We start from the raw sequence: 24,514 nt of genomic DNA on the forward strand, positions 1-24,514 counted from the left end.
TAAGGCGTACATTTTAATCACCTGAACAATTTACCAAAGATTGTGCTGAATTCTCCATCACTGACAATTTTTTATTTGAATTTTTTTTCTAGAAAATGTACACTAGAAATTATTTGGGGGGAAAGCCTATGTTATAAAAGTCACACTAGATAATCACAATGGTCCCTTCTAGCCTTGGAACCTTGAAGGTCAGTGAAAAATATTTATTTTTTGGCCACCACAGACTGAAAGTATCATGGAGCATACAGCCAAAAAAAGGGGAAGTGTAGAAATGCAGGGCTGGAAGGGATCTCTTGAGAGTATCTAGTCCATCCCCCCCATGCTGAGGAAGGATTACATATACCTACACCATCCCTGACAGGTGTTTCTCTAACCTGTTCTTAAACATCTCTATGACGGGGATTCCACACCCTCCCTAGATAACCTGTTCCAGTGACTGACTATTCTTATAGTTAGAAAGTGTTTCCTATATCTAACCTAAATCTCTCTTGCAGCAAAGCAGGCTGATTATTTCTTTTGTTACCCTGGATGGACATGGAGAACAATTGATCACCATCGTGTTTATATAACAACCTTTTACATATTTGAAGACCTTCTCTTTTCTAGATTAAACATGCCCAATTCTTTCACCATTTCCTCACAGGTCATGTTTTCTAACGCTTTTTATTATTTACTCTCTTCTGGACTCTCTCTAATTTGTTCATGTATTTGTAAAAGTGTGGTGTCCAAAACTGGACACAATACTTCAGCAGAGGCCTCCCCAGTGACAAGTAAAGCAGAACAATTACCTCCTGTGTCTTGCATACAACACTTTAACATTCCAGAGTATTTGACTTTTACATGCCTAGTCATTTATTCCCCATTTTGTATTTGTGCATTTGATTTTTCCTTCCTAAGTGCAGCACTTTGCACTTCTCTTTAATGAATTTCATCATGTTGATTTCAGATCAAATTCTCCAATTTATCATTTTGAGTTCTAATCCTGTCCTCCAAAGTGCTAGCAACCCGTCTCAGCTTGGTGTCATTTGCAGATTTTATAAGCATACTCTCCACTCCATCATCCAAGTTGTTAGTGAAAACTTTGACTAGTACTGGACTCAGGACAGACCTCTAGGGGATCTCACTACATACATCTGTGACAGGCATGGCAATTTCCTACAATATCCTTGACAGTCCTTATTGTATTAAGTTTATATATTACTGTGGGCCAGGATTGTTTATAACTTCTTTACGGGTGAGATACAGAATATTGCAACCCCATACGCTATCTTTGGGGTACATTACTTTGAATAAATTGCTTATGTATGATTGCATTCTACTCCCTACTACCATACCTCCTCCAGGAACAAAAAATAGTGGTACCAGCTCCTGGGGCAGCTCGCATAAGCTCATTCAAACAGGATTCTCCAGAGATCAACAGACAAAGAAAGGATTTTGAGATAAATAGCTTGAGTTTAAACTGATTCAGTCCTTCTTTCTGATCCAGCAAACAGACAGGACTGTCTGACCAAGGAGGGGGGAGGCAATTTTTAGGGAAGGGCTGGAAGGACTGACACTGGCCAGGGCCCAAGATTGGAGTTGGGGGTAATCTCTGGTAAACTTTTTAGTATGTGTATGTTATTTTGTTGTAATATATCTTATCTGCAATGCTTTCACCCTTTCACCTTAAGAATAAATGAACTTGCTTAGAAAGAGCAGCGTGGTAACTTATACCTGCTAGTGATTACAGGTGTCAAAACCTTCAAAGAGAAAGCAAAGCGCAGACGCTAACCTCTTTAGGCAGTCTGGCTTGTTGGGGATATCACAATGTAGGCAGGAAACTCTGCAGCCTAGAAAAAACTAGAGTCAGGAGGGAGAGAGAGGTTGATCTCCATTCAAGAGAGGTGATGGTTCAGGAGCCAGAAGCTTAGAGTGGGTGCCCTTGATGGATGATGAAGGGAGAAATATGCATACAGTCATCCTGAAGTGTGCCAAATGTCTTTCCAGTCTGTTAGTGAACTATTGATGACTACTCTTTGAGAACAGGTTTTCAACCAGATATGCCTCTGGTCACAATGATCCTTTTCAATGAAGGTACTAATAGTTTACTATACAACTAATACGTATCAGACAAACATACAGATGCCTTTACACACTGGGCACTGACAAAGTCAAAGCACAGAGCTTTGTGACAGTTCTCTGCACAGAGATGAACCCAAGTTTTTAAACAGTGGTCTCTACCAGACATGCAAGCGAAGACAACCCCCCTCAGCTGCAACAGTGGCTATGGTTTGTTTAATGGAACTTTTATTCATAGGCACATATAGCCTCAGAATTGTTCTGCAACTAACATTTTCCAAGCAGTTTACTATATTACAATATTTCTGTATTAGCTATAGACTCTGCCAATCATATTATTCATGCACTATACTTCTATAAATGCTTTTTTCTTACCCTTCAACAAACTAGCCATAAACAGTGATTGCTCTGTTAACATATGCCATGTCATTAAAGTCACTGCATGGTTTTTTAAGTATTTTACAGAGAGAAATTACAGTTGGCCCCGAATAGTCATTTTAGGAAGAGCTCATTATTGCTTATGCAGCATGTATAGCAACACTACCAAGAAATGCAGTTATATCAGCTAGAAATATGAGCATCAGTACTCACCAATGCAGACATTCATTTCCCCCTGCACTCCATCTACCCATAACATCCCAACACCTGTCAGTTGCCATAAAAAGGGTTACTTGTACCCATGGCACCATCAAAAAGTTCCAGCCTCCAGGAAAGACAAATGGAAGCTGGCAGTGTTTTCACTGGAGCTATAGTCCTTTTAGGTTGTTAATATTGAAAAGACATAGCCATTAGCCTGCTTAATGTACAGAAGGAAAAGAACTTTCTGTCAAGAGATTCTGGAAGCAGCTCAAGATATGCAGACATTATAAAGACATTCTTCCAGATGTCAAATAGTTTCAAGAAACAAGAGATGCCCATAATCAAATGCACATGTTATAAACTACAAATCTATGTGGAGCACATGTTGGGGTAAGAGGTGAATTAGCATTTGCAATATCCAGGCATTTTATTATTTAATTATGTAAATGAGAAGAAGAACAATACACTTCTTCTGACTATGGCTCAGTCCATAGACAAATCCATTCATCACCAACATAGGCATTTCTTTACACAGCAACAACAACATTATATTTAAATGTCTATTGGCCTGGTAATGAATTTTGTATGAGGTTGTACATTAGCGTTCCTGCATTTTTGGAGAGATTATGGAAATTTGCATTATAGAGAGTTAAACAATATATGTGACTAACAGGGTTGGCTGCCACCCAAGCACCCCCTTGTGGCGGGAGGTCACTCAGCAGCAGAGTGCCTCTGTTTTCCCTTCAGAGCCCTTTGACCTACCCTTGAACTGTGAGTTCTTAAATAATCCCCACAAGGGGCCCCATTCATTTAACCCATTGGGAACACACTGGGCCTCTAGGCCCCCACCCCTAATTCATGTCTCCCTCTCCCGTAGTCCAAAATAACAGTCTTTCAAAACAAAAACTCTCACCATCTTCATCCCACTTTCAGCTGGGTGCAGATCCCTGCTCTCTGGGGGGTCTCTCTGCTTCCCAGTCTGTCTGCTTCCCTGCCTGGAGTTTATCCTTCTCCACAGGCCTTTTCAGTCTCTCCCCTGTTTCTTGGACAGGGAATCCCCCAGGGCTCCCAGGCTGGACAGCTTTCCTCGCTCTTTCCTTTTTCTTGTGCTTTTCACCTGCTAACTTAGGGCTCTGAAGGAGCCTTCCTGCTCCCTGAAGAGTGTCTATAAATCTAGCTGCAGTTCCCTGGGCCTCCCTCCTGTACTGCAACTCCCTGTCCTTTTTATCCTGGGATCACCTGATTCAACTGAGGCTTGGCCCATCCTGTAATCAGGGCTGGGTTAGCCCCAGGTTCTTCAGCCCATGGGTCAAGCCACCCTGTTACAGTGACCAATTATAGAATCATACCTCCTCCTCCCTGAGGGTCTGTCTGCTTCCTAGTACCTCCTGCCTGGAGTTTATCCTTCTCCGCAGGCTGTTCCAGGTAGCCATATATTGCATGTAAAATGATGGTATACAGAGAAGGAATTTTGCAAATTTGGCACAGATGCAAGAATAATTTTGCAAACACAGCAAGACATGTACACAGGTCAACATTTAAAGGGAAAGTGTTCACCAAGAGCTGTCTGACAGGGTTATCAGAGATTCTAACTCATATAAACTCAGATGCTCAGTGATGGGTACATTAAAACACACAGATTAAACACACCAAGATATCTGAGATACTGCAATATTTGAGCATAGTTACAATGTTCAATGATCTCAGTACCTCAGACACAGATGTGTGGTACAATACTTTCAAAAGGTTGTGGCCTTTGTAAAAGCTCCAATTATTGTACATGAGCTCATTTATTAATCAGGGCTCTGAAGATTTTGAGAACTATAGACCTGTCCATGCCAGAGAGTTACAAAAATATTATTCAGTCCACAATTTTGTATTGAGCTTGGTCATAATCAAAGAACTACTGTACAATCTTAGAACAAAGAATTTTAAATACAATCTTGATCATAGAAACAAGATGCAATGTCCAAAAGAACAATGTGAGAGGCAAGAATAAACACAAGGGGTAGAATCGCCAATAAAGTCCATACAAGTTTTGCCATTGACTTCAGTAGGGCGAGGATTTCACCTAAGGACTGAAGAGCAAGTATAAACAGGCAAGTACTGCATCCACTCAAGAAAGAGTGTCTAAGAGCCAGAAGTGCAAAAAAAAAATGTTCACATATAATATTCCCCTACAGAAATGGAAGTGAATGATGTTATTTACGTTTCTATTCCAATCTTTCTATATTGCTGCAAGAATTTATCTTTACAGAATGCATTAAACAGCATTCTTATACCAGTCAGAGAGTAAAGCCAACACCACAGAAAATGTCTACCAAGAACACAGAGAGGTTCAGCATACCTCTAATCAGAAAAACAAACAACACTATTTGCTGTTAGCCAAAATTGTGAGTACAAAAACATTGTTATCATCAGCAGTATCCTATCTCCAAGACAAGCTGCTGCAGAGTCAGACTATATTTACTGTACTAGAGGAGTGGAAACGAATGTGGGAAATTCACAGTGACAAGCTGGTGATGATCAGTTCACTGAGCTCCATGTTAAGAGCTGTAATGGAAGAGTCCCTAATACGTAAACTCAAGTTTCTTCTTACAGTGGCGGAAGAACCAAAGTGTACAGGAGAGCATTTTCAGACACTGCAGTGGCGGATATCAACATATTTTACTATCAAAATAGATGTGATGGGAGTGAGGCAAGAGTCTGAACTGTCTGATACACAAATTAATGGAGGAGCGTGAGATGGTCAAGACAGCAGCAAACTAGAGGAGCTGTGGAGCAAGGGGATGGGTATTTCACTTTAAAACTACTGCTCCAACTCTACGCAAAGGATTGTTGACATATCTGAAGGGAGTTTCATTGAGCCCTCCTTGGCAGGGTGGATGTTGGCTAAACTACAAACCCAAACAGTAGGTACGGTGGGGGTAAAAAAGGATATTTTCCTCTACCAGTAAATCGGGTTTCTGCATTGAAGCATTTGGTAATCCAGAACAATGGGTTTCTGACTGCTGTTCAAACTGACTACGCAGAATGACCAACTGTCCTCAAGTGGAGGAGATGAAGAAATCCTAGTAGCTAGCCACTGAAGCAGCAAGAGTTTTGTAAACCCCAGGGAGAGGGCCTAATGTTGGCCTAATCCTTACATCCAAGAGAGGCTTGAAGAGCTCAGCCAGAAGTAGATTTCATGCAAGAGAGGGGCTAACAGTTTAGTGGGCCTTGTAGCTATTGTATCATGGATGTCTGCCTAGACTATCTTGCTCCTTGGCTGCTGTTACGTTATGCTCTTATAGTGCTAAGAGTGGTAATTAAATTATTCTTTCAGGATTTAAGTGGGGTTTGCGACTTTTGCAGGACCTCTGATCAGGGAATGAATTTCACATTAAATGTCTTATATAAAAATAAGTATGGCAATAAGCATTTACTCCCTTTAAGATTTATTTTCTGTTTCCATTAAAAACATGCTGCCAAACAACCTGGTGGAAACCTATTTAAATACTAAGTTAGATCCAAGATTTTTAAGATCACAATTCAAAGTTAACCTCTCTCTCTGTGTGTGTGTATGACTCACTCCTCCATTTTAAATAGATTGGAAGGCTCTAGGTAATTGTGTGTGTGCGTACCTAGACCCTTCCAGTCTATTAAAAATGGAGGAGTGAGTCTTCGGCAAAGGATGCTTTAAATAGGATGCAACAAAAGCCGGTGAAAGGAGAAGGGGAAGACTGAGGGGGGCATTGTATGTGTATGTCCCAAAATATATTCTTATTGATTTATAATTATTCATATTAGAAAATTTATTAAGATACCTCTGAAACATGGGCTATATTCGGGTTCTTAGTTATGATTTCCCAAAAGGAACCATGTTAATTACCGCTAACACAGGTCAACATTTTCTGAGTGGAGTCTGAAGAACTCTCACTCTCCTTTTACTTCATAGGCAAAGTGGTTGAAATAAGATTAGTTTACTTTAAAATAGTAACAATTCCACCAAAAATTTAGCAGCCATTATTGGGTTGTGCCAAGGTTTATCATAAAAGAGACAAGTGAAATCTCTGCAATAAAAGTAAATTGAACTTTAGAATAAAATAATGGGTTAACTTGGAATTGTCATCTTAAAAATCTTGGGTCTAACTTAGTAACTTGCGGTCACCTAAAAGGCGGAAACTGTAATTTATGTTTTGCCACTGCTGTTTGTTTGTTTGTTTGTTAGCTTTGTTCCTGTGCTTTCTGTACAGATTTCCTTTGCTTAGTTTTATTTTACAATACAACCCTTTATGTGTGGTAAGGTTTATTTTGGAGTTGACTTCATGTATGTTAAAGAGGCCAAGGGTTTGTTTATTACTAAAGAAAAATAGCTGTACTAGTCATAACTCACTTTGAAAATTAAGAATCATTGTATGACCTTAACCGTATTATGCAATAGCAGTGAAAAATAAAGTAAAACAAATGCTATAAAAACAAAATGCCCTTGTGAAAATCAAAAGCTGAGAGGAGATTTTATTTTATTTCTCCATTTGTCATATACGCAAACATACACACAGGGAAAGCATGTAGACCATTTGTGCTCTTTTTTCCTTAGAGCACGAGAAATATTGTTTTTGACTGTGATCATATATTCTCTTTTTAAACAGTTAATTTAATATTAGATAACACATAATCTCCTATGATACAATTCATAACACAATAAAAAAGGTCATAAGCACAATTATGTATTCAACAGACCCTGTGGTTAAAGGAAATGGCTGCATTTCCATAAGGTAGCAGCAGAAGTAAATATTTTTCCCCATATAGTTTGGTCAAGAGAAGTCATTCTCCCACCACTGTACAATTCCAAGACAAACAGCTTTGTCTATCTGTGGTTCAGAATTTTAATAGGTACCAATAACTTGAAGAATAAAATCTATGAAAAACTAGTACACTTTACAAAATCAAAGGTGGGAAAGCCAGGAAATCTTCGCCTCTAGTAAAAGAAAACATTGGAGAGTATGGAAATGTCGAGCTAAGATCTTCCAAAGAACCTGAAGCAGGAGCTTGTATCCCCATCACCCTCCACTTAACACACGGTACAGAATCACATTTATTAGTGACATAGTTACATATTTAACAGAGTAACATTTGCTCTTCTCACAGTGGAGTGCCACAATGTCTGCAAGAGTCCACTGACAGCAGTTGTCTGCTCTGCCCCACTACAATCAAGCTTCACAAAGGAGTTCAGTGGGGCCTCCTTCTCCCAGCTGATTTCTTTTTGGGTGGGCACAATAACTCAGTCTCAAATCCCAGGTAAGAGAAAGAAATAAGTCATCAATTTAAGACATGATCTTTTATCAAAAAGTCTACTCTAAGAGAAAGAGAACATCCATAGAGGGAAAGCCGTGACATAACCATCCTGCATGGACTTCCACAACAGTGACACATGCACATCCAAAGTCAGAACGCGTGCGCCCCTTTAGTAGACAACAGTACGTGGGATTACAAAGTTGCCAGCACGGATTCAATCAGCAGAGTAGAACTCCCAACTCAAATGTCTAGCAGATGGCTGGAACTGAAACATATATGTATGCGTTCATTCACTACTCCATTATTCATTCTAAAGTCCCTCATGACTAAACTGTAGTTTTCTGTAAATTGCAGTGATAATTGTAGGTAAATGAACAAAAATTAAAACCCAATGCAAATGAACCTCATCCATAAAATATGATTAATGTTAAAGCAAATTAATTTTTATTTTTCATGTTAAATGCAATGGATCTGCTGCTGTGTGGAAATATGAACAGACATATATACACATTAACATAAAAAACTCACCAATTATATTAACGTAAAAGCTCAGTGAGGTGGCTCAACACACAAGGGGGCCCAGCATTTGCAGACTACTCCTCTCAAAGACAGCCCTCCCATTCCTGATGTTATAATTAGGTTGTGCTTGTTTACTGAGGAAGGTTTATTACTGTGCCAATTGCTGGCTTTACTTTTCTAAGTGGTTACTGGAAGACAGGAAGGTGAGGGGCAATGAGTGTAAGGGAAAGAAGCTGAGCAACTGGTCTTTATTGGACTTCAGGGCTGTCATAATGACACTACACAACACTAGTTTATGATGCTTGAAACCAATGGGACTTCTTTTTTGCTTAAAATTAAGCATATGCTTAAGTGCTTTGCTGGGTCAGGGCCAAAGTTGCTATATATACTCTCATCAGAATGTACTGAGTTAAATGAGCTGGGGAAGAAATTCTGACACTATGTCCTTCCTGTTCCACCATAGGAAAGTAGCTGTAGAGAAAGAAGCAGAAATCGTTACTAGACAGTTTCAGGAAAAGACCAAGGATTCAACAAACTAGTCCTCTCTCGTACACTGGTTTTCACTGGTGTAACTCTACTGACTTCAGTGGAGTTGTACCTGAATTACACAGAGGTGAGTTCAAAATCAGCCCTGTTGTTTCATTCTTTTAAAATAAATGCCAACACAATTTAATTAAAAGAAAAAAAGTAATGAAACAGGTACCTATATCTGTTTTTTCAAGCAATAGCTGGATAAAATACTGCTATCTGAACAAAAAATAATAATAAAAAAGTAACCTCAACTGGGAATTATATTTCTTAGGCCACTATTTTACAGCTAAACTCTTAAAACAAGCCATTATATATTCATATACTTGGGAAAAATCACAGACTAATCAAACCTGGAATTGGAAGAAGCCCACAGGTATTCAATCATTCATCTCCCTGCCAATGCAAGACTGTTTCCTATGGCACATTTTGTAGTGTCTTAATCTACTATAAAGAAAAAGATTAAACAAGATCCTGGCACACATCAAATATGAGGCTAGGCAAAAATAAAGTTAGACAGCATTGCTAACAAGCTTCAGTGTTGGGCAGAGCCCACTGCTGCTTATCTAATCCCCATCATGTTAGCAGGCAAAAATATAGGTCATAATTATTATTTCAGGTAACTTTGTCCTTGAGCTAATTCATTAAATTGTCCCTGTTGTATTAAATTAGGTGGTAGAAAGGGGCCCAAGGATTAAAAGGTGTTAACATGACCCTGAAATTGTCCAACATTGTGCAGTGTTTAAACAAGGTTCAGGGTTTGGCCTACAGAGGACCTCAGCCTGCTTCGTACAACAGCGAACACACCACTAAAAATCCTTTTAACATTTTATTAAAGATACAGAAAATGGGAAAACAGTTAAAGCATTTGAAACGTACAGCATTAAGGCAGGCTTTTATTTTAACAACATCCCTTGCTCCCTCTTCCTCTAGATAGAGTGTGTTTTTAAATGGGGGGGGGGAAACCTTGTTTGATCCAGTCTTTTAGATGGTAATAAAGATGGTAACAACTGTGCTTTTTAGGAAAAGAGACATTAGTTGCATTGGGCTGCAGTTGTTGTTGCTAAACTCCGATCCCATTTCCCAAAAGACAAAACAAGACTGACACATACAAAAGCAGAATTAAAACAACAGCAAAGATAGAAAATACAGATTCTAGCTGTTAAAAAATATACAGTCTTGGCTGGTTGAGCCTGACTCTTATTAGTCAGAAAGAAAAAAGAAAAAAGAGTTAGGAAGAGAAAAAATACGGTAGGGAAGGAAAAGGACACTTTGTCTCCCTCCTCCTCCACTCTGCTTCCCCCAGTCTCCAAACCAGATGATGTTTTAGGTTTAGCCAGAGCCATTGGAGGTGGCAATGTCACCTGGGTCCTTGTTTTTTTCATGTCACAAATGGAAAAAGTAAAAAGGATGGGTCTAAAACTGCTCCCTATTCTACCTGTGCAAATCATGAGTAACTTCCATAATAGAATATCATTGGTGTAAGAAGGGAGAAGGTGCAGAATCATGCCCTATTTGTCAAGTGTAACTTACCACTTTCACAATATCAGCAAAACAGCCTGGTACTGCAAATTCATTTAAATTACAGTAAATTGTATTGGGCAGTTTTGGTAGTAATGGAAAAGACACATAAGCTAGACTTCATCTTAACACAGCATGAAAGAAATATTCAGATAAGCCCAAGATCTAGTGACATTGAAAAGCAACTCTTCCTGCTGTGAATCCTCCCAACAGATCTACATGTAAAAGTGCCCAAGTGAAATACTTACAAAGGTTCCTGTCACTGAACCACCTGAGCTCCTCATAATCTTTAATGAATTTCTCCTCATGGGTAAAGCAGTATCCCTGTTTCACAAATGAGTAACTGAGGCACTAAGAAACTACCTGACTTTCCCAGGGTCACACAGAGCAGTGAAATGTTTCCACAGCCCAGACCTAGCACCCCGACCAACGGACCATCCTTCCTCTCATTGACATTCAATGGGACTTAGTTTTCTAAATCATTCAGATGCTTTTGAAAATTTTATCCTACAGCTTTTTAGATTCCAGACTGATTAACACTTTGGATGGACTAATGGCTTCACATTTTATTGGCCATAGTTGGCATTTGACTTGGTTAATGGTTTACATGTCGTGTTTTTCTAAATCCCAATAAAAACCCAAGGGACAGGTTTTCAAAGCTCATCACCCAGTAGCTCCTATTTGGTACTTATGTCAACAACAGGGTTTTCAAGAGTGCCCAGCACTAACAGCTCCCATTGATGTAAGATCCTCTTTGGGAAGGAATAAACATTAAGAACTCAGTCACCCTGGAGTAATTCAAGAGCAACTCAATTAAAGCCAATATTAATGTTGATGGGAGATGCTGGAAGCTTTTGAAAACCTGACCCTAAATATTAGCATACTTTGTGTTGTTTTTAAATGCAATATAATTGTGAATGTTTATTAATACACTAGAGGAAGCAAATATGTGATTTTCATCATCATGTACAATTTTACTGACTTTATAGAACAGGAGAAATGATAGTAAAGATTGCGTGGGATGATGTCCTCCTCTCATTTATGCAACTCAGTCCACAGGTGCTCTCACACCCCCACAACTGCCATACTTGGCACGGTCCAGAAATTCTAATCCTTCTGGTGGAAATTGGGATTCTCCCCTTCATTCTGGGATACCATTTCCCGCCATCCCAACTTCTAGCCCCAAGAAAGCACCTGGTATAACACTTGGTTCTTTCTGTATTATTCTCATTCACTATTTATACTGCAGTAGCATGGCAAAATCCTAACCAGAAGTCGGGCTCCATTGTGCAAGGTGCTGTACAACAGATTCAAAAACAGTCCTTGTCATAAAGATCTTAGAGTCTCAGAAAGCAGATTTTAGTAAAGGGTCATTGTGAAATTCACCGCAGTGCAGAGGGCCTTACCAAAGGTCTATTCACCACTAAGTGCTACTTAAGCCCTGAATTCGACACCACAGAAGATCTTCTGGCAGTGGAACTAGTGTGGGTCTGCAGCGAAAGAGGAGGCAGGATTTCCACTGGGTTGAACAATGACAGCAAGGAGTCTTGTTCCATGAGTGCTCCCTGGTGGGCAGCATAAAGGGTTCTGTGGCGATTCAGAGAACTTCTGTTGTGCAGGTCCTCCAATCCTCTTTGCCAGTCTGGGATATGTAAAGGGCATGGAGCACTACTCTTAAGCAGCAGTCCTACTTAGAGGGCCATGTAGGCATTCAGAGAGGGGCATACATTTTTCATGACTACAGTCTCTGAGCACCCACTCCCAGCAAAGAGGAACCAATTCTCTATGACTCCCCACAGACAAGCACTGTGTCAGCTGTAAAAATCATTCCCCCCAACTCCCAGATAAGCACCCTTTTCCCCCCTCTTGATTGTGTCTGTTTTTCCATCCTGTTAACAGGACTTAGAATCTTGAATAAAGCAACAGAGTAAATTCTGCTGACTGGAGAATACAGCTTATTAACTTCACTATGATACAAGAAAGGTGGGCATGACCCTCTGGTCAGAGGGATCTCGGGACAGGGATAGGGAGATCCAGCAAGAAGTGCCAAGTGTGGTGAGAAACTTTAATTTTTATTTGTGTTACCTATAAAGCTGTGTACCAGAAAGAGCTTATGTAAATTTATTTGGAGCAGGTTTGTAACACCTGCTCACATGGCCCCATAACTTACACAGGTAGGGCTTTGAAAATCCTAGGTCCAGTCCTCTCTACTCACTCAGAAAAAGAAACAAACATCTTTCAAAATAGCATTTAGTCAAAGAAGTTACAAGGAAAACCATTCCAAAACAAAGCAGCAGGAATGTGAGCGTAGCAATCAGTGCTTTTAGAAAACCCACTTAGAGGACTATATCTGACCATGTCCCAAAAAGTCAGTTATCTGTGAAGGAGGAGGAGGAAAACCACTTTTACAGCCAAAATGCTGTGGTGCTCCACTTACCCAAATGCTGCAATACTGGTGAAAATTCTAAATGTCACAACTGATGGTTTAGCAAGACTAAGGTTGAAATTACTGAACATCACACATCACAAGGATTCTTCCTCCTTAGAAGTGCTATCAGATTAAAGTGCTCGGGTGGTTCTGAACTTTAAGTAATGGTGATTCACTAATACTAGATCCTAGAAATCCTTCATACAAAATTTAAAACAAGTCAGTATGCCTTTCAGGACAATAAAATAGTATTTACAAGATTACTATTATAACTGGCTGTGTAGCTGATGCTTGTGCTAAGTTACTATGTTACTGTTTCCCAAATCTTTTCCAAATGCAGCTCACTTCTGTCAGACCTAATTAGATAAATAATCAGCCAAATAACAAGCATCAGAGAAAACAGGGGAAATATAAATGCAGTCCTTCATGAGCCTCTTACACACCTTAATCTTAGAAGTTAACATCATAAGCTTACCAAGTTGCCAAATAAATCACATTCCTATGTACATGTAAAGCTTAGACACTCCAAATTATGGGATTTATTTTCCTTGCATTTCTTACCCTGTTAAGCTCACTGTTTTATCTCATACTGTTATAAACCTGAAAATGTACATTGGGAGTGGGATGTTACCCAGGGTACAATCTGGACTGTTGAACAGCCATGTCCCCTCAGTTCTCCAAAATGGGGTGCCTTTTACAGTGCTTTGCTGTGAAAGCAACCACTCCTGGCCAGCTCCCACACAGCCTCTACCATATAAATTACTCCCAGCTGAGTCATGAGTGATCTAGACAGCCACCCAAGAATTACGTTGCAGAATGACACTAGCAAATTCCCAGTCCCAGACTTGCCCCCTGAAATGTGCATCGTGTACTGCCCAGCTCTTTCCTTCTGGACAATACAAGCTCATAGAAAGGCCATCATTTTATTAATAAAAAAATGATATGCACAAATCCTGCTATCTCAAATGACGTTTCCCAAACACTTCAATCCAAACACACACTGGTTTAGATAAAACAAGTTTATTAACTACAGAAATATAGATTTTCAGTGATTACAAGTAATGAGCATAAAAGTCAGAATTGGTTAAAAAGAAATGACAGGTGAAACACAAACTAATACCTTACTTAGCAAGCTAAGTAAATTCAAAGCAAAAAGGTTTCTCTCACCACATGCTTACAGCAGTCTGGCTGGATTTCTTCAGCCAGGAACACTCCTACAGTTCAGTGATGCTTCCTTTGTCTTTTTAGTGTTGATGCCGTGAATAGAGATGAGAGAAGAGAGGTAATCTGAGCAGTTTGCTCCCTTTACTTATAGCATTTCTCTTCTTTGAGAATCATCTCCATCAGGCAGAGCAGAAAAGGTGGGGGAGTAGCACTGTATGTGAGGGAGCAGTATGACTGCTCAGAGCTCCGGTATGAAACTGCAGAAAAACCTGAGTGTCTCTGGATTAAGTTTAGAAGTGTGAGCAACAAGAGTGATGTACTGGTGGGAGTCTGCTATAGACCACCGGACCAGGGGGATGAGGTGGATGAGGCTTTCTTCCGGCAACTCGCAGAAGTTACTAGATCACACACCCTGGTTCTCATGAGCGACTTTAATCTTGCTGATATCTGCTGGGAGAGCACTACAGCGGTGCATAGACAATCCAGAAAGTTTTTAGAAAATGTAGGGGACAATTTCCTGGTGCAAGTGCTAGAGGAGCCAACTGGGGGGGGAGCTTTTCTTGACCTGCTGCTCACAAACCGGGAAGAATTAGTGGGGGAAGCAAAAGTGGATGGGAATCTGGGAGGCAGTGACCATGAGTGGGTTGAGTTCAGGATCCTGACGCAGGGAAGAAAGGTAAGCAGCAGAATACGGACCCTGGACTTCAGGAAAGCAGACTTCGACTCCCTCAGGGAACTGATGGGTAGGATCCCCTGGGGGAATAACATGAAGGGGAAAGGAGTCCAGGAGAGCTGGCTGTATTTCAAGGAATCCCTATTGAGGTTACAGGGACAAACCATCCCGATGTGTCGAAAGAATAGTAAATATGGCAGGCGACCAGCTTGGCTTAACGGTGAAATCCTTGCGGATCTTAAACATAAAAAAGAAGCTTACAAGAAGTGGAAGTTTGGACAAATGACCAGGGAAGAGTATAAAAATATTGCTCGGGCATGTAGGAATGAAATCAGGAGGGCCAAATCACACCTGGAGCTGCAGCTAGCAAGAGATGTTAAGAGTAACAAGAAGGGTTTCTTCAGGTATGTTGGCAATAAGAAGAAAGCCAAGGAAAGTGTGGGCCCCTTACAGAATGAGGGAGGCAACCTAGTGACAGAGGATGTGGAAAAAGCTAATGTACTCAATGCTTTTTTTGCCTCTGTCTTCACGAACAAGGTCAGCTCCCAGACTGCTGCGCTGGGCATCACAGCATGGGGAGTAGGTGGCCAGCCCTCTGTGGAGAAAGAGATGGTTAGGGACTATTTAGAAAAGCTGGACGTGCACAAGTCCATGGGGCCGGACGCGTTGCATCCGAGAGTGCTAAAGGAATTGGCGGCTGTGATTGCAGAGCCATTGGCCATTATCTTTGAAAACTCGTGGCGAACGGGGAAAGTCCCGGATGACTGGAAAAAGGCTAATGTAGTGCCAATCTTTAAAAAAGGGAAGAAGGAGGATCCTGGGAACTACAGGCCAGTCAGCCGGTCTCAGTCCCCGGAAAATTCATGGAGCAGGTCCTCAAGGAATCAATCCTGAAGCACTTACACGAGAGGAAAGTGATCAGGAACAGTCAGCATGGATTCACCAAGGGAAGGTCATTCCTGACTAATCTAATCGCCTTCTATGATGAGATTACTGGTTCTGTGGATGAAGGGAAAGCAGTGCATGTATTGTTTCTTGACTTTAGCAAAGCTTTTGACACGGTCTCCCACAGTATTCTTGTCAGCAAGTTAAAGAAGTATGGACTGGATGAATGCACTATAAGGTGGGTAGAAAGTTGGCTAGATTGTCAGGCTCAACGGGTAGTGATCAATGGCTCCATGTCTAGTTGGCAGCTGGTATCAAGTGGAGTGCCCCAAGGGTCGGTCCTGGGGCCGGTTTTGTTCAATATCTTCATAAATGATCTGGAGGATGATGTGGATTGCACTCTCAGCAAATTTGCGGATGATACTAAACTAGGAGGAGTGGTAGATATGCTGGAGGGCAGGGATAGGATACAGAGGGGGACCTAGACAAATTGGAGGATTGGGCCAAAAGAAATCTGATGAGGTTCAACAAGGATAAGTGCAGAGTCCTGCACTTAGGACGGAAGAACCCAATGCACCGCTACAGACTAGGGCCGAATGGCTAGGCAGCAGTTCTGCGGAAAAGGACGTAGGGGTGACAGTGGACGAGAAGCTGGATATGAGTCAACAGTGTGCCCTTGTTGCCAAGAAGGCCAACGGCATTTTGGGATGTATAAGTAGGGGCATTGCCAGCAGATCAAGGGACGTGATCGTTCCCCTCTGTTCGACATTGGTGAGGCCTCATCTGGATTACTGTGTCCAGTTTTGGGCCCCGCACTACAAGAAGGATGTGGATAAATTGGAGAGAGTCCAGCGAAGGGCAACAAAAATGATTAGGGGTCTGGAACACATGACTTCTGAGGAGAGGCTGAGGGAACTGGGATTGTTTAGTCTGCAGAAGAGAAGAATGAGGGGGGATCTGATAGCTGCTTTCAACTACCTGAGAGGTGGTTCCAAAGAGGATGGTTCTAGACTATTCTCAGTGGTAGAAGATGACAGGACAAGGAGTAATGGTCTCAAGTGGGGGAGGTTTAGGTTGGATATTAGGAAAAACTTTTTCACTAGGAGGGTGGTGAAACACTGGAATGCGTTACCTAGGGAGGTGGTAGAATCTCCTTCCTTAGAAGTTTTTAAGGTCAGGCTTGACAAAGCCCTGGCTGGGATGATTTAATTGGGGATTGGTCCTGCTTTGAGCAGGGGGTTGGACTAGATGACCTCCTGAGTTTCCTTCCAACCCTGATATTCTATGATTCTATGATTCCAGGTGGGGTTCAGACAACAGCAAGTCTATGGGCGGGGGAGGGAACTTCCAGCTTTTTCTTTGCCAACATGTAAATTTCTCGCTCACACCCTTTTTCCTGCCAATGGCCACTTAACCAGGTGACAGTCCACTTGATTTTGTTGACACCTGGCCGAGGCGTCAGGTTGCCTTTTGTCTCTGAGGAACTGGTTTGTGCCTGCTTTTCTAAACTTGGAACATGTCTTATACAACAGAATTTCATAACTTTACATACAATGTTGCCACACATATTTAACTTGGAAATAATGTTCAGCAGATTATGAGTTTTCAAATGATACCTCTCGAGGCATACTTTGTACTAAATAGTCTTGTAGAAAGGGTGAACACAGGGAAACAGACTGTCACAGTGAGTTATATTTGTCAGTTAATCAACTCTAAAGAGAAAAGCATGGGACCAAAAAGCTACAGCTTGCATGCTGAGAAATATCCGGTATTCAGGGATCCACTTGTCAAAACTTTATAAAAGTCTGTAATCCAAAGAGCACTGTCACTCCCTGTTATCTCAGTATGTCAAGGAAGATCTGTGAAACATATGGGGCTAGAAAGTCATCTTTATTTTTATTTCATTGTTTTATTTGAAATTTGTCGTCCAAAGTGACTAGCATTGCTGAGAATCCCCATTAAAACAATTTCTATCACTCTGGTTACTTCTGTTCCTTCATATTAGCAGAACAAGTGACTTAGTATTCAAGTTTCAATATTAGTTTATTTCAAAAATTATTTTATTAAGTTAGTTATGGATCAGGAACTCTTCAAAGAAGAGCAAAGTCCTCAGAATTAGCTCCATCATGATTTCGACATGGAACCCATACTAGTAACCGAAATATTATCTGGTCAATATTTTTATGCAGTCCTGGAGCAGGGACAGATTTAAGAATCAGGGCATGGTCAGCAAACATGCAGTATGGGGACCAATGGTCATGTCAAGGTTTTTAAAGATAAAAAGTAAAAAAAAACAAACCCAAAACATAAAATAAAAGTCACAGGCCTAAACAAAAGTGGGATCTCACCCCAGTTCTATTGGCTTGTGTATTTCCAATTATTGGAACTTCATACCACAGCGACACTTTTACTTGGCAAATTGTTCTATGATGCTATCCAGCTCCAACCTTGCTATCTTGTTCTCCTTGCAATTGAGAGAGACAAGGTCACTCAGCCATGTCTATGATAGTGTTGAACCATGTCATTGTTGACATGTCTTAATGTGCTTTTTCTGCATTCAGCACTAGCCACTCCAATTGATTTGGTGAGAAAAAAGTCGACACAACATTTCCATTTCTAGTCAAACATCATCAAGAGAACTTGATACACTGAAATTCAAAAAACCTCTGGACTCCAAATGACAAAACAAACAACTGTGTCCTTTGTAAAATAATACAATCTTTTAAACCAAGTCTAAAGAAAAATATGAGTATTTTCCACGAGTTAAAAAACTTCCTTCATTTACTCTTCTAAAGTTATACTCTGAAGTTGCCTGGGATGAAGGAAACGAAATAGAGTAGCTGCCTCTTGAAATCCCTCACATCAAGATTTTAGTTCCCTGATCACATTATCTAAGACCTTGAAATATTTCCTTGGATGGTGATCCTTTGCTTCTAACACAGAATCATATGCAAATTCACCATCCATTCAGTGTACGCATTTCTTCCTGTGGGTTGCATAGTTTGAATTTTCAAAACCTATTGCTTCCCACCTGTTCTGATATTTTTACAATTTCCTCAAACTTTTCTCCAGATCTGAGTTTGCTGAGCTCATTCACTGTGCTCTCAAAATGTCTGGAGAACTTTGAACAGGTCAAGGACTGCAGAATTCCAGAGGTGGCAGCCATGATAACTAAGATCCTATGCCACCATAACAGATTGAGGTACCTTATCAAAGACAGGTTGCTTTTTTCTTGATATAAATCCTCACTATTCCTGCATTCAGAAACAGTTTAATCATTTGCCAAACTGTACTCTCTCGATCAAGAGTTTTAAGATAAAGATTATTTTAGACAATCATTTGTTTTTTTTCCATCCATGGTTAGAGTTTGTGAAATATTTAGGTATTTCCCACAAAGCTGTGGAGAAAACCTTCAGGTCTGGATTGGCCTTCTCTTCAGTAGCATGCACTAAATCTAGGTTAATTTGATGCGCTGGGCAGTGGCTGTATGGTGCATACATTGTCTCACTGCCTGAAAGATATTCTCTCATTTTTGCTTGCAATCCTCCACGAATCTCCAGCCCTAACAATGGTCCAATCAGATTACTGTCCAGACATATATTTGGCATCTAATCCATACTTGCAGAATAAAACATTAGGTAGTTGGTCACACAAGGATGCAGCATCTGCTGCACTTACTGCCACAAAGCTTACAAAATGCTCTTTTATATTTAATTTTCCTCCAATATAAGCAAATTGGCCATTTGATCAACATAGCTAATATCTGTGGTTGCATCTGCAATGACAGTAAAAAAAAAATTAACTTCTTGGTAGCTATTAAGTATATGCCTTCTGGTTTCGGATGTTAAAAGACTTAAGTTCAGCAGTAACCGTTTTGCTCAAGTACTTCATTCTCTCGGTGTCAGTGATATGCTGGGCAAAAGTGGTATTATTTCTGTCAAGTAGCTTCCTAATGCTCAAGTAATTACCACACTTGTTGCTCTCCAGCACTTCAAGGTGGCTGTGAAAGAGGAGCCCTAAAAGAGCCAAAGCTTAGATTGTGCCAAGCAATATTTTAGTATTTCATCCCATGTCCTAATATTTTCAGATGCTTGTTTATCAAAACATGCAAACTGTAGAGCTACCACATGTGACTGCATGGTTGCGTCTCCCATGAACAGATATTGACTTTAGCATATTTTTCCAATCACTGTTAAAGATGTTGATTTTCAAATTTCTATATCCCCAAATAAAACAAATGTGACAGTGTGCATCATGTGAAAGATGTGCTAAGACACTTGACATGCAAATTTTCATGTGGTGCATTTTTCATTCCGTAAAATGAAGAGGAAAAATGGTGGCTTGTAGGGAAAAAAGGAAACTGCCCATTTGGCATATCGCTTTCAGTGGGCTGACAAGGACCAATTTGTACAAGCATACATAATTGCTCAATTGATAAAACAGAATCTTGAAAGCAGCTTTTATCAGATGGGAACATCAAACTTATTTCAGCAGGAAGACTGCTTTGACCTGATTCACTGGTGACTTGCTTATCTAGAGGGCCTTTGGTATTTATCCCTTCAAGTTCAGCTGCAGGGTCTTTGGGTTTTTCTGGTTTTAAGGTCATCTATGAGATCTTTGGCTTTGTTGATTTGTAGCTCATCTACAGTTGTGCTGGTTTCAAGCAAAGTTTCTCGGAAAATATCATCAGCTCCTACTCCAGGTGCAAGTTCAGTGGTACTGCACAATTCATTTTCCTGACTTAAACCTTGACACAATAACAGATTTATGCTTGCTGAATTGACAAGCAGTACTTGACTTTCAACTTTAGAATGCAGAAGTTGATCAGGAAGTTTACAAAATGATAGTTTCTACTGCTTAGGATCTTTGGAAGCAGTCTGTAATAACAAAATGCTCTTTCTTTTCATTTTCTAAAACCGAACTTGTTCTTGTATTTTTGGTTTTCATTTGCAGATATCTTCCAGTGTGAGAATAACTAAGTTGGAAGTATAGGCCTAAATCAAGTGTATTTTTGTGCTGCTTACTTTATCTTTCAGCTGTAGGGTAATCCTAAAAAAATGTTGACTTTTTTCTGTGCAGAATCCAGCAGAGGTAGGCAGAACTAGAGTTAGTCTGGCTGGGGAGGCTGCTGTGGGGATGGGGAGAGGCTGGAGCAGGCAGACACACATCTCTGATTGTCCCACCGCAAGAGGAGGCTAAAGGAAAAACTACATTTCCCAATGGCAGTCCCTTCAGTGCTGGAGTATGCCCACTGACTGTGTCTCCTGCAGGATGGGATAGGAAACTTCAGCTCTCACCAGCATGCTCAAATGCTGGGCATCTTTAAATGCTGTGGGATTTTTCAAGGGCATGGCAGAACAGGTGGGGATGGGTCCCCTGGGACCTGTATTAAAATGGGGTCCTGTTGGCCTTGGGCACCATTAGATACATGCAACTGCATCAGTCCTGAGGCAGCAAGGGGGCCCCTTGCCACGATGACTGACTCAGCTACTTGTCAGGGTGGGCCTGGCAGGTGGCAGTGGCCGAGGAATAGCTGGTGCAGCTACTCAGGGGCCCATGCACTTGAAGGGCCCCTGCAGACTCAGAGCTGTTCAGCTGTGCAGCATATGCCTGCTGAGGGTTGCCAGCTTTCCTTGTTCGAATTCCTGGAGGTTTCTTCACATGACATCATCTATAATTTCTGGAGACTCCAGGACAATCCTGGAGGGTTGGCAACCATATGCCTGGTGCCAGCTGCTGCCATTGTTTCTGGCCTGCTGAAATTTCTAGGAAGGGTAATGAACTGATCCCCACTGCCCACATTTGAAATTGCCTAGTGAGGGGGCCTCTAAAATGGTGGCTCTGCCACGAGTTCTGATTAGTGGGACCACCAATGGCAGAGCCTCCATTTTGGTTGGATGCCCTTCCTCTGTTCCCATTGCCCAGGCAAATTCAGATGCAGGCAGCAGGAACCAGTGCGCTGCTCTCTGCTGAGTCTCTGACTCTTGCTCTGGTGAAAGCACCAGGGATGGTTCATGGCTCAGGCTCCCACGACAGCAGTTCTGGCTTTTGGCGGGAACAGGGGTCACAGCTCTAGCAGTAGCAGCACTGGTGCAGGGCCTGGTCCGGGGGGAGCAGAGCAGGGGTGCAGAGGCAGGGACAAGTTGGGGTGGGGTGAGGGAAGTGAGAGTTTATTTGAATGTGGGACGTGATGCCATGTGGGGGCCCACAATAAAAACCTGCACCGGAGCCCATCTTTTTGTTCCTCAGCGACTGGCAAACAGGACAAGGAGACGGGGGCCCCAGATTTGGGGGCGGGGGGAAGAGGGGCCGTGACAGTTTGCTGACCTTGCTGATTATTAAATCTGCCATTGTCCCTGAGCATCCATTGCTGTATGTCTAATAATAATTAGTACAAGCAGAATAATATATTTATTTTTGTGATGTAGACTATTGTTCTTTGGGTGCTAAATAAAGTTCATTAGAATCAGTTAAAGGAACATATTCAAAGTTTTAAGTGTTGCTTTATCTGCAACATATTGGCTGGCAGCTTGGCCAAGCTATTACCTAGCTCCTAAATGTCTCAAGATTCATCCTGAACAATCCAAAGAAACACTAAAGCAGCAGGAGAGTCAGTAAAGGGGAAAGCAAGGATGTTCAATGAAAAACAGCAACCTAGCATCTCTGGTATGGAACTGCAGTGATGTTAAACATCCCTGTGTCTCAGACAAAACTAAATAATCCACCCATAAGCACAGACATCAGAATGGAGGGACTGCCAATGACTTTGCCTTCATTACTGAGGCAGCTTATCACAAGCTACAGACTTGACAGCTTTCAGTGGTGAAAGGCACATCAGCTTGCACTTGTAATATTAGAAGCATCAGTGTCTCATTACTACCAATTGGCATCATTTTGTAGGACAATACTGCAAAGGAGGCAAGGGTAGAAAGCAAAAGAAATACTCCACTGCATTATAGCTTCTATAGATGCTATATCTGTTGCACATCCTAGACTTACACAATATTATTTCTGGTCATAAATCCAACCTCCCCATCAAAAACATCCACTTCCTATCCCCTCACTCAGTAACATCTCCCCCTTTTTATATGATTAACCATTCATGTATAAAAGAAAATGGGTTTCTTGAAAATATAAACTATTTGATTAATGGCACACACATCAATCATGGATCTACATTATAAAGAGCTAGTTCTTAAGTATATAAGTAGGTCATAAAATTTAACTAACCTCCTACTCTGCCTAAGAATGCTGCAATGAGTTACAAGGCAGGCCAGCGATTACTCATAAAAGTATGAGCCTGCAAAAGGAAATGAAAGTGGCTCCCCTCTCTCATTGAATAGCAAAAATTGTTTTATCGATGGGAAACGAGCTGCCACTCTTCTTTTTCTTGCAACGTCATGGGGAAATTATAAAGGCAACTGGTGGGATTGCTAGCGTTCTCGAAAACTCTCCATGTGATACCTCTATCATTTGCAGCAGGAAGCAACTATAAACTAGGCCACAGTTGTATAAGATCATGAAACTTTTAGCATACATGTTTCAATGCAAATTCTACCAGATTTGTATAAATGCATTATAAAATGTAATCTCAATAGCACAAAATGCTTCTTTCATAGTGCTTTACCGTAAGATTTAAAATTAAAACAAATGGTAAACAAAAAATAGATTTTCAATCCAGCCTTTGAAGGTCTTGCTTTGTAGCCTTTGATATTTCAGTTCTAATGATAACATAGTATATAAGAGAATTGTAGTATAACTGCTGTAGATACACATTAACACATAGTGTCCTGTCTTTTACCAGTCTGCCTTGTGAGTGATAAGATTGACAGAACCACAAAGTTTAGCATCTCTAGCACTACGTCAGGAGCGGGATAACATTTTTATATGATCAGAGACACACCACTTGACTTTATATGCTCTCACACACACACCACTCCATTAGTATGTCTAGATTAAATTATAAGTCATTCTATTTTAAATACAGGTTTGACTGTGAAGTTACCAAGAGTCCTGGGGAAGAGGCCCATATACACTACCCACAAGCTGACCACAGACTGAATTGTGACTCAGTCATGACTCAGTCCGTGGTTTTCTGCACGCTCCAGAGGAAAGTAATCTGCAACAGCCTTTTACCTAGTGTACTGCTTCTGCCTCTGTGCTGGCTTGTTCATTTAGAGGGAGCAAGAAGGGGAAGTGAAGCCTCTGCCTTGCTCACAAGTATGGAAGCTCCTCACAGAGACTGCTCTCCCCACTATGCTGTGATCCACAATATGGGTAACCCATGCAGGGCAGGAAGAAATCACCTTACATTCCCTGATTTGCTGCATGGGCACATAGAGCACAATCTTGCCCTATTTCTGCAGGGGACTATTCCTCTCTACATCTACTCAACAATTATAGATAATAAACAAAACCCTGCATTGTTCCATCAGAAAAAAAACAGAACAGACTCTTCACCAAACCATTAGAAAGCACCGCATCTCTGAGACCTCTCTGAAACACCATCTTCCTGTAGCCATTCAGGAGAGATTCAAAACTAGGGAAAATCCTGGATTAGAATGGAGCAGTGAAGACGTAGGTGAAGATTTTTAATAAATTAACGATCAGCTATTTTCCTTAAAGCTCCAAAACTTTACAAACATTGTACCCCTCGGCAGTCAGTACCATTCAGGCTATTTGTTTACTAAAGAACAATGGCTATTTCTCAAAGATGAATGTGTTAACATGAGGTTCTGCCTTGACTTCTGAAATATGCTGTACAACAGCAGCTGTCAGGTCCAAACCTTTGGCAGCCATGTTAAAAGAAAGATCATTTTTCCACAAACAGACATGGAAGGTCACCAAAGGTATATGGACCCAAGAAATGGCTTTAATATTAA

At 40.9% G+C, this 24,514-nt stretch overlaps 1 protein-coding gene across 10 annotated transcripts in view; it reads right to left on the reverse strand.

The window, feature by feature from the left end:
- The window catches only part of NAV3 (neuron navigator 3), a 757,820-nt gene that overhangs the window by 595,743 nt on the left and 137,563 nt on the right, over window positions 1-24,514 (reverse strand). The gene's annotated exons all lie outside the window — the stretch shown is intronic.

This window comes from Natator depressus, chromosome 1 (genome assembly GCF_965152275.1).
Source record: "Natator depressus isolate rNatDep1 chromosome 1, rNatDep2.hap1, whole genome shotgun sequence".
Taxonomy (NCBI): Eukaryota; Metazoa; Chordata; order Testudines; family Cheloniidae; genus Natator; species Natator depressus.